Source organism: Suncus etruscus, chromosome 1 (genome assembly GCF_024139225.1).
Source record: "Suncus etruscus isolate mSunEtr1 chromosome 1, mSunEtr1.pri.cur, whole genome shotgun sequence".
NCBI lineage: Eukaryota > Metazoa > Chordata > Mammalia > Eulipotyphla > Soricidae > Suncus > Suncus etruscus.
The window spans coordinates 11,825,725-11,837,869 of NC_064848.1; positions in this window are offsets into that span (position 1 = coordinate 11,825,725).

The following is a 12,145-nucleotide window of genomic DNA, read 5'->3' on the forward strand; positions in this document are numbered from 1 at the left end:
CTCTTCCTCTATAAGATTTTTCCTCATCCTTGACTCAGTATATGGACTAAAGTTTAAGAGCAAAAGGGCAGACAAAAGATAGAGAAGGTAACAATAAACTAACCTAAATTAGGAGAGGGTATTTTTAAAATAGTACAAAATAGAGTGAAAAAGAACGAGAATTATAATTTTTGGCTATCAAAAGCTTGAGTCATGAAAATCAAAAGCTGAAATTCTGGAACAAAGAACAAGACCTTTTGTGACTTCCTTGTGATTCAGACAACTGTGTCAAATGCATTTCTATTGCAACACTAATTGCATATAAAAGTATTACCTATACTTGAATATTATAATATTCTTGTTATAAATCTCATGCTGTAATAGAAAAATGGAATAGAAATCTCAGTGTTAAAAGGAGCATTAGGGATCATCTAATTACTTGTTCGCTCCAAATAGAAATCCTGATTCGGATTGCTCTAGCCTCTGATTTGATATCTAAACTCTAAGTACTAAGAAAAGTGACGACTCAGCAGGCAGCCTCTATCATAGCTAAATAATCCCCATTGTGAGAAAAATCCAGCTTTAAATTGACTCAAATTTGTCCCCCTGAGTCTTCCAGGCATTATTCCTAGTCCTGCCCCCTGGAGATACAAAGGCAAATTGAAATATCCTTTCTCCATAGTGCTGCTTAAAATATTCTAATTCTAAAATATGCTGTCTTTTCCACAATACTTTCTTCTCTGTTCATGGTGTGTGTGTGTGTGTGTGTGTGTGTGTGTGTGTGTGTGTGTGTGTGCATGCGTTGCCATACACTTGCTTGCTTTTTTATTTATGCCACCCAGATACTCTTTCAGGCAAATTTCATTCTCTGCTTACTGTCTCTCTTAAAATGGCATGCCTGAATTTGACTGTGAAGCCTTGGTGTGGTCCTTAAGTCCCAAATCTAGCAAGATTTCTTATGTCAGAAAGATTAATACATGTTTGCTCCCCATAGTCCAGCAACAAGACTGAAATGGCCAGCTCAGGGCTTTAGTTCCACCTGCTAACACACAATCCATTTCTTTCTTCCATGAATGCTTGTCTCACTTTCCAGCTTATGGAATTCAGATCTAGGACTTGCCTGGGCTCGTGCAATTAGTACAGGCAGACTTATTAAAGCAAAAGCTAAGAATAACAAAGCTTAAAATGACTGCTCTTCATGGTAAAGAAACAATGTCTAAAAATAAGGAAAAAAATAAGAAAAAGTTAAATTTCTATATTTCCCCCTTACTGTTATCTTAGTATATTAGTACTATCTTCCTCGCACCATACTTAAAAAAATCTTATTATATTTAATATTTAAATGTATCTTCCATATTATGCAAGACTTCTCAAATAAAGCACCACATAAAAAGAAATACACATATGCAAAGCCATACTTTTAATAGTGAGACACCACTATGATTTTTGTGGATTTTTTTGAATGGATAAGTTTGTCAACTTCTCATCATTTGCACAATATTGAGGTAGACTGCATTGGTATGCACATCTGTAAATACTTAAATCAGCCCTAAGGAATTATTCTCTTACATCTATTGTATTAATACATGTAAAGTAGAAAGTATCTTATATTACTATTCTGTCTCTTAAGTGAAATACTTCAAATGGATGCAAAGATGCTGATATTGTATTCCCACATGAACTGCACATCTTGCATTTCCTGAATTGGGAAGGTTTTAAGTTACGTAATTTACTTTGAAAAAATAGAGAGAGATGACTTCTTGGGTTAGTAAAGGAGCAGACTGATGATCCTGATATAGCTCCTCCTGCCTTACCATTAAAATGACATGATAGAGCATAACACAAAAATGACTATAGCATTGAAAACAAGACAATGTTGTAGGTATGGTTTGATGGAGGGATTGTGGAGGGGGTTAGTATTAGATAAGAAGAGGTGTTAAGAAGGGTATTATTTGATTTGCCTATTGTACATTCTAGCCCTGATAGAGAATAAGGTAGATGGCCTAGGAGAAGGTAGAAATTACTTAGCATTTTCTTTCATTATCTACATATAATTCAGGTTCATACAGGCAAACTAGAAAAGAAATTGTTGTTTCCTAATCATGCTACAAAGGAGAGGGCAGAGACTCACTCTTTTCTAGAATGAGATTTAAACCCAGCTATGAAAGATCATGGGTACATCGGTTCATACAAAAGAAAGCTGACCATCTTGGGAGGAGAGGGCAGGCCAACCTCCCCACCCTATAGAAACCACACCTGCTTCCTCCATCACCCAGAATCACCATTTTCTCAGTGGTCCTGCCTCACCACCCCTCTCCGATTCCTTCAGGGACACCAATATGATCAAACTTCAGGTATATTAGTCTTTGGGCTGATATCACCAGGGATTTTTGGAATAAGTATGGGCATCCTCCCCTCATATCTTCCTTTTTCTAGGAGGCCTGACATCTGAGTACATGCCCCTAAAAGTCACAGTATCAATAATAGTGCTTTGAATTTCTGGATAACTTCATTTGTTTAATGCTGTCATCCCTGTAGGAACACACCAATTTAACTGAATGGTCAGCTAACAACATAAGCTTACTAAACCATCTGCCATTGTATTAATGACTTCACTGGAGATATAATAATTTTCACACATGTGCTTGCTACTGTCCTTTTTAATTTCTCTTTTTTTTCCTTTTCTCATCCTTTTTCTTTTTTATTATTTCTTTCTACTTTTCAATAGCATTCATTGCTTTCACTTATCTGGAAACAAATGTATTGGGGTCAACTATGTCATGCATTTTCTTTAAAGAAAGTAAATAAAATAAAATTAAAATTAAAATAAGAAGTAGAGGGCTGAGCAATAGCACAGGGCCAGACTCTTGCTTTGCATGCAACTGGCCCTGGTTCAATCTATGCCACCCCAAATCGTCCCTAGAGCTTTCTAGGAGTGATCCTTGAGTGCAGGACCAAGAGTAAGATCTAAGTACCGTTGGGTATGCACTCCAAATCAAAACCAAACAAAACCTTGTTGTGCTGAGGTCATGTTCTGAATGAGTTGAGCTGAGTCAGCTTGTCTCTACACATGCACTGGGAAAAACAAGTGCCCAATCACCACTTCCTGATAGGTTCGAATCTCCTTGAGTACAGAGGTGGAAATAAGACTTGCAGATGTGTGGCTTTCGTGTCTAACGCTAGTTCAGGGAAAGCTGCCAACTGCATCTGGTTCCGTAGTTTATACAATTTACAGGTTAAAATGAACTGCAGGTTGATTGGATTGGAGAACATATCTGGGTCCAGTGGAAATATACCAAGTGTCCACTAGGGGCTCCTCTACCAGCCAATATAGATTTTGAGGTAAAAAAGGCCAAGCAAATTCCAGATTTCCTACCTGTTGGCAACCCTGAGAGCATATCTATTTACTTCTTTCAGGGAATACTAAACAGAAATATAAATGAGATTATGAAAATATTTACACTCTTACCAATGATTAAGCACAGCAGGTAAGGTGCTTGCCTTGTCTGCAGTGGTCCCCAAACCCCACCAGGAGTGATCCCTGAGTACAAAATCAGGAGTAAACCAACACACAGCCAGGTTTCAATTAAAAATAAAACGTCTGAATTTTAAGTTACCAGAATCTTAATAGATAAAATATTCTTATTAATACTTTCAAGATAATAAAGTAAAATATTGAAAATAAAGAAAACACTTAGGAACACACACAATCATATAGAAATATATGAAATATATTTATATTTATAAATATAGAAAATAATACTAAAACAATTACTTTAACATAATCAAAATAATAAATTTATCTATCTAATTTATATAAATAAAAATTAAATTATTCCTCTGTAGGAAAGAAATTGTTGCATAAGTCATACCTCTTTCTTAGCCAAACAGAAAGTAGGCATAGACGTGTGCGACAAACAATGGAGATGATGGAATTCAAATATTGGAGGTTGGTTAAGAAATAGAATTGTAAAAAAAAATAGAATTGTAAATAAATAAATATCTTAGGAATTATAGAGAAATATGCTCAATGGAGTATTGAGTTATATTACTGATAAATTTTACTCTAGGAGAGGCTCAAACATTTTAGGAAGCTATGGAGATTGCAGCAGTATGACTCTGACATAAAAGAAGATATTATAATTCAAAGAAATGGAGTTTGATAATATTCAATAAATGATATTGAGAAAGAAACAAGTCTTCAATTCATAATGAAGTTATATATATTAATGTAAAATCGTGAGTGGCAGCAAATTTAAAAATTACAAGTTTAATTGAAACCCAACTGCAAACATGTTTATAATCACTGTGCTTATATAAAGATATTATTAAAAAATTACAAGTTCAAAATTGTTAATATAAAATCTCTAGAGGGGTTACTCCTGGTTCCGAGCTCAGAAATCACCCTTGGCAGGCTCAGGGGACCATAAGGAATGCCAGGAATCAAACTGAGTCCCTCCTGGGTTGGCCACATGCAAGGTAAAAAACCCTACTGCTGTGCTATCTTGACCCCGAAAATAACATTTTAAACTTAAATTTTCTCTACAGCAGAGAAGTATTCCATAACCAAAAGTAAAAGACCAACATGGATTATGCAACATGTATAAAAAGAATCAAACCCTTAATATATAGAATCAAACCCTTAATATATATGGTTTTTTGAATTAATAAGATGAGTACCAAATATAAAATAGGTAAAGGACATTAAAATAAATTCACTCATTCATTAATTCACTAATTCATTAAAATAACTCACCAAAAATACAAATGAGAGATTATGGTCTTTCAAGCCTTATCAGGAACGACCCCTGCATACAGTGCAAAAAATAAGCCCTGAGGACAGCTATGTATGGTTCCGAACTATCATTAATCCCCAAATTACAAATGACCAATAATGATTACAAAAAAAAAATGTCAGCCTTAGACCAGCTTTGTCTAAGATCAGAGCTTGGCCGATGGAGAGAGCAAGTGGTACCAAATATACAAACTAAGTAATTAGCAAGGGAGCAATTTCCTATCTGATTGGCAAAGACTAGAATGGCTAATGTTCCTCAGTGTTATCAAGGATGCAAGGGGTAAAAATATCTAGGCTGTTAGTAATGCTGGACATGGTACTCTGTCAACTCTAGAACAAGCACTGCTGCTGTTAAGGTCTGAAAACTAAAGAATTTCTCTACTAAAGTTAATGAAAGCAAAAGGGATTAATCCATTGAGGTATTATTGAAGGCCAATAGAATGGGAGGTCACTTGATAAACAAGATAGAAGGACAAGAGGCTCTGGTTGAACAGAAAGATATTTAAATTGGTGACATGAACTTCTGTGGCTTCTGGAAATTTTTTTTTTTTTTTTTTTGGTTTTTGGGTCACACCCGGCTGTGCTCAGGGGTTACTCCTGGCTATCTGCTCAGAAATAGCTCCTGGCAGGCACCTGGGACCATATGGGATGCCAGGATTTGAACAAACCACCTTAAGTCCTGGGTTGGCTGCTTGCAAGGCAAACACAGCTGTGCTATCTCTCCGGCCCCAACTTCTGTAGCTTCTGAACAATGGTTAGATCCACATTAAGACAGTGGAGGAGACACCTGAGGATGGTCAATCAATGCACAGAGATTTTAAATGGACGTTCATATGGACCAGTGGTCCTCAAACTATGGCCCGCGGGCCACATATTGTATTTGCATCTGTTTTGTTTCTTCATTGCAAAATAAGATATATGCAGTGTGCATAAGAATTCATTCATAAGTTTTGTTTTTAGTATAGTCAGACCCTCCAATGGTCTGAGGGACAGTGAACTGGCCCCTGTTTAAAAAGTTTGAGGACCCCATGTACTACTTGGGCTAGAGAAGGATCTTGTGCATTAGAGGCCAATGTCACTGGTAAGTTGAAGAGGGCACTCAAAGATATTATCAAGCTACAACAGGATAGTAGGGCTTTTAGTTTCCCAACACAGTAAGGAGATAATGATTTGGAAGTGGCATATTGGAACAAGGAGGACAAGATAATCATTTTTGTGTCTGAAATATATGATACAAAAAATAAGCAGTTGTAAGGCTAAAGAGAAAGTACAGCAGATAAGGCACTTATCTTGCACATGGCTGACCTGGGCTCTATCCCTGGCATCCCATATGGTCCCAGAGCATAATTCTAAAAGTAATTCTTTAGTGCAGAGCCAGAAATAACTTCTCAGCACATCTGAGTGTGGCCCCAAAACCTAATAAAATAAATAAGCAGTTTTTATTTATAAGGTTTCAGGGGAAGTGAAATCCTCGAGAAAAAGCTTAAGTTAAGACAAATGATGGAGGAAATGTTGAAGACAGAGGAATTTGGGGATTAAGGAACAGGAGCTGCAGAGGAAAAGAGGAGAGGTTTGATGGGGAGGAGAATTCAACTAAAGGAAAGGTACCACCAAGTTGTATAAATATAAATGATCAGGTAAAGAACACAGACCAGCTTTGTCTAAGATCAGAGCTTGGCTGATGGAGAGAGCAAGTGACAGCTCAGAGCTGGTGTTTCTCACACAGTGGAAGAGGGCTGGATGAAAATACTGAAAGACAAGATGGAATAGTAGATATACTTTGTTTTGCAAGTGACAGGATTATAAACTAAATTAGCTCAAAGAAATGTGTTTCATGGAACCATAAGGAAGGAGTAAACTGTTTCAGAACCCAGATTCCAGGTCTTTGTTTCTCTCCCCTGCTGTTTTATTTATTTATTTTTTTGTCTCGAACCTTGTTCCAGAAATACAGCTGCCAATAACTCCCAAGTTCACCAAAGATTGACTAATTTGGATACAATAGCTTTCACCAAGCTAAAAATGAACCTCGATTGGCGCAATTGAGTTTGCTTGCCCACCCCTTGCCAATAGGAGAGCTAAAAACATAGCAACAAGATAAGCCCCAAAGGAAGAGATATTTTTCTTCAGTTGGCAGCAGAATCTTGGGACAACCATGCACCCAGCAATAGCAGTCTGAGAAAGACTCAGATATACTGGGTAAGCCCCAGTGACATGTGGTCGTGAGAAATTCTTGGACTAAAGGAAAAGAAAGAAATAACAGGAGCCAGAGTGATAGCTAGTGTGCTTGCCATGCGCACAGCTAACACTAACTAGATACTTGGCATCACATGATCCCCCGTAAACACTGGCAGGAGCGATCCCTGAGCACAGAGATAAAAGTAAGTCTTGAGCACTGCCCGTTGTGGTCCCAAAACCAGAAAGAAAAAAAACAAAAATAAAAGGAAATAACAGATTCTCATTCAGTGACTGAGAATGCAGGTAAAACATGCCAAGTAAACCCAGTTATGTTTGCTAATTGGGGAGCAACTTTGCAGTTGGGTCAAATTAGCAAAACGAAGTTCTCATCATCAAAGTGTCTTCATATGTAACCATAAACTGGAATGACATCAGAGAGTCTAAAGCTATAAAGAAATTAATTAACAAATGAATCATTGTTAACACACTCTTGTTCAGTGAGGAAGGCAATTTAGATGTAAATAAGGAACATTTCCCCTTTTACTCAACACCTCCCTCTTGTCCTTTTTCAAACAACATTTTTCAGACCAAGTCCTTGTTGCCATAGGTATAAAAGTATCCAAAAATTAGCCAACTGATGTAAGACCAGGCTCCTCCAGAGATGGAAGCTGTGTATTCTGAATCCCTCAGCAGTTTGTCCCAAGAAGCACACCCCAGGTTTTATCTTTTAAAACCTAAATACCACTGTAAGACACTGTTTTATATTCTGCTAAGAAACAATAATATCTCCCCATTAAAATGTGATATCATGCTGTTTTTATCACCTAGAATTCTTATACTTATTAAAAGAACTGCAACTTATTTAGACATAGATTTAATTTTATATAACTACATCATGTGTATATAAAAGGAAAGTTTGAACAAAATTAATTGGTCAGTCTTGAAACTTTAAGATTCAAAGTTGGGCTATTCTAATCCATTTTTGGAATCATTGTTGAAAACTGCTATTTTCTCACACACACACACACACACACACACACACACACACACATCCTTGCTGATGTAATTTTTTTTCTCAGAGCTTTCACTAATAGCTCCTGGATTTTCTTCTAAGCTTCTGACCAGATTATACAGTGCATGTGTGGCCGTAACACCCTCACACCAACTGCTTCCTAACTGACACCAATCTGAAGACACATACTGATTTCAGAGTTGTTTCAATATGACAAAAAGGGTATTTTAGAACCAATGTATCACAGTATTCATAACAAGTTATCCCAGAGTGCCATGAGATATAGTAGGACCTGTCATGTTAATGTCAAGGGCAAAATTTCTAGTGACATTTAAGATTCAAGACAATGCAATAGCAACATCGTTTTAGTGGTAAAATCTTTTCCCACAGACTGTTGCCAAGTCTGTGACTTCTCTCAGTTCATTTTCTGATAAGACCAAGCCTGTGGTAATGTTGGGGCAATTACTTTTGAATGAGCCTCATGTGACCTAAATCAGAGAGACAGGCACGCACCACATACCTTGCTGTTTTTCACTTAATAATATATTCTGCAATCCTTCCCATACAAGCACTTGCAATGAATTTGTACTTAGTAACCTCTACAGAGCATTCTATTATTTGGATCAAAAAATAATTTATTTTACCCAGTTTACTACCAATAACACTGGCTGATTTCTAGCCTTTGTGTTCTTAGGAATAATGCATCAGTGAACATCTTTGAAAACATAAGCAGTGTATTAAGGATATTTTTTAAGAATGAGCAAGGAAATTTGGAGTAAAATTTCCTTTCTCTGTATAAACTTTGTGTTTATCTTTGAGATATGTTTTCTGATTTTGAAATAAAAAAAAACATTAATTTGTTCTGGTTTCATTTTCTTTGGTTGTTGCTATTGTTTTGATTTTTGAATGCAATTTGGGCTCAGATCTCTACTGATTCAGCTCTAACCTCAAAAATAGCTGTTTCCCTGTTTACTGGGTCTTTGAACTTATTGGACTTTCCAAAGAACCACAGGCTAAAAAGAAGCTCTTTTTCTCCAATGGACCCACCAAGCTGCCTATGGTATCAAATGGTTCATTTCCCCTTCCTCCCAAACTTGACAATTCTAGACAGGATGAGGTTCCTGTGACTTGAAAAGCCCTAAAGGGATTCTGCAATCTGATTTGTGAATTCTCTTTTATATTTTATTTTGGGGGGTGAGGGTACAGGGGAGATTGAGTTTTGGGGTCATACCCAGTGGTGCTCTGAGACTTCTGGCTCTGTGTTCAGGAGTTGCTCCTAGCAGTGAAGGAGACAATGCAGTGCTAGAGATCCAAACAAGGCCTCCTGTGTGCAAAAAATATGCTCAGTTCTTTTTAGCTCTCTTCAGGCCTTTCATTTCTCTTTAATCCTAAAAATTAGTGTTCACATTCCACAAGAATCACTATTACTTTTTCACTCCAAGAACTCCCCTTTCTGGCCTCAGGAAGTAATCAGTGATCTATAGCTATTCTGTGGTTCAATATCCTTCATAAATATGATGATCTATTACAAAGTAGGTTAAATAATTTGCTGTGATGTGTATTTTAAAATCATGTTTTAAAATAAAAGACTGCACCATCAATACCAAAGCTCTATAATTCTGACATGACCTTTTGAGATCAGCAGTCTAATTTTTTATTTTATTTTTGGTGTTTTTTTTTTGTTTGTTTGTTTTTTGTTTTGTTTTTGGGCCACACCCGGCGGTGCTCAGGGATGACTCCTGGCTGTCTGCTCAGAAATAGCTCCTGGCAGGCACGAGGGACCATATGGGACACCAGATTCGAACCAACCACCTTTGGTCCTGGATCGGCTGCTTGCAAGGCAAACACCGCTGTGCTATTTCTCCGGGCCCCTTTTTGGTGTTCCTAACTAAGAATTTTTGACATTGTTTCAGACCAGGAACATTGGACTTTCAGAGCGTCCAGGAGGATATTTTGAAATGCACATTTTGCAGATAAGTGAGACAAAGAAAGAAATCTTCCACAATCGTGGAACATCTTTCCAGTATCCCAACAGAATGAGCTGGATTTGAAAACTCATGTCTTAAGAAAAGAATATGAAAGGGAAGCAGTAACTTTCCAGTGGAAAAGCCTGGTCAAAAACACTAGAACCAAGTAAATAAGATTAGTAACTTTGGTGACAGCATAGGGTGGGCCCTCAGCAATGCCCTGTAGCAACTGGTGATCCTCTGGGACCAACCGATGAGAAGGGTACATGACCTTAGTATAACTGTTTCAAAAAATAAAGAAGGCAGCCATAACCTCCGTTTAATCACAGAAAATACTTCAGAATCACCCAAACTGAGAGCAATTCTACAAACTAGCTGCCAGTATCTTACAAAACTTTCAATGATCAGAAAAACATGGAAAAACTAAGGAACTGAACAACAGATTAGAAAGGAATAGAGAAAGAGAGAGAGAGAAAGTTAAATGCAAGGTGAAATACAAAATTGGATTCTGAAATGGAAAGAAGACATTAATGGAAAAGCTGGCAAAACATGAGTCAAGTTAGAATGTAGTTAACAGTAATATACACTTTCTTTTCCTTTTCTCTTTCTCCTTTTTTCCTCCCTTCTTTCCTTCCCTTTTTTGCTTCCTTATCAGGGATCAAAATCAGAGTCACACATGCAGAGTAAGAGCTCTACTGCTGAACCACATCTCTAGCACTCAATGTTGCTTTCTCAATTTGACAATGTACTTTAAACGTGTGAATGCACATTAGGGGACAGTGAAACTAGCTGAGTCAGACCTCTCTGAGCTATCTTTGCAGCTTTCCTGTAAATCTAAAATTATTTCAAGTTTTCTTTCTGGGTGAATATCACTTTGAGTAGTAATCCCTGGCTATCAGAGTCACACCTGGAGATAGTCGGGGGACCATGAGATATAAACAATGCGTTTACTAACTGGATTTATAGTTGTGTTTTCTCTTTTCAAGATTGTGAGGTTAGGACTTTGTTTAGGTTAATAATCTTGATCAGATAACTTACCTAATAAGATCAAAAAGCCTACCATGGATTCTGTAAACAGAGTTCTCATTTCTCCCCTGTCTGACAACCAGAAACTGTGAGAAGATGATATCAACAGCTGGACAAAGATTGGTTATGAATGTTACCCAGAAAATATTCATAGCTTTCAGGAACTGGACTCAGGTCTTGGCTGGACTGCTGCGTGTGGTGAGTCAGCACTCACTCTGAAGTCTCTAGCTTGTGTCTCCCTATAGCCATGCACTGCGGCAACAATGCCATAATGTGAAAGATGACAGAAGAATCTTCCTCACAATCTCTGATGTGGCGAGACAGGAACTCTCATCCACCACTAGTAGGAATGCTGCCTGATCCAACCCCTGTGGAAAACAGTATGGAGGGTTTTCAGTAAACTCAAAATTGAGCTGCCATATAACCTAGCCTTTCCTTTCTTGGGTATCTATCCTCAGGACAGAAAAAAACATTTATCCAAAAATATGTATGCACACCACTATTCATTGCAGCACTCAGTACAATAGCTAAGACCTGGAATCAACCTAGATATTCAATAACAGATAAATTGATCATGAAGATGTGGTACATATACACAATGGAATACTACATAGCTGTAAGGAATGATGCAATATTTCAATTTGCAGCAACATGGATGGACCTAGAAGATATGGTGTTAAATAAAATAAGCCAGAAGGATAAATACAGAATGATATGACATATTTACATAAATTATGTAATAATATGTTATATAATATACAACTTATATGATATAACTTAACTGCGTGAAGAAACACAATGGTTTAAATGAATGTCCTGAACACTTTAGACTCCAGAGTATAATGAGGAGAATGAAATAAACTGTGGAAGAGGAATAACACTAAGCCTATATTTTCTTTTATATGTCAAAGAGATCTATAGCAACTGATATAGCTGTTGAGATTGAGCAGGTGTCCAATCAACTGCTTTTTCTTTTTCTTTTTTATCTTTAATAATATCTTTAAGCACTATGATTACAAACATGTTTGTAGTTAATTTTTAGTTATAAAAAGAACAACCCTCCCCCCCGCCCGGGCCAGAGCGATAGCACAGCAGTAGGGCATTTGCCTTGCATGCAGCTGACCCAGAACTGACCTCAATCCGATCCCTGGTCTCCAATATAGTCCCCTCAAACCAAATTTTACCTAAAAG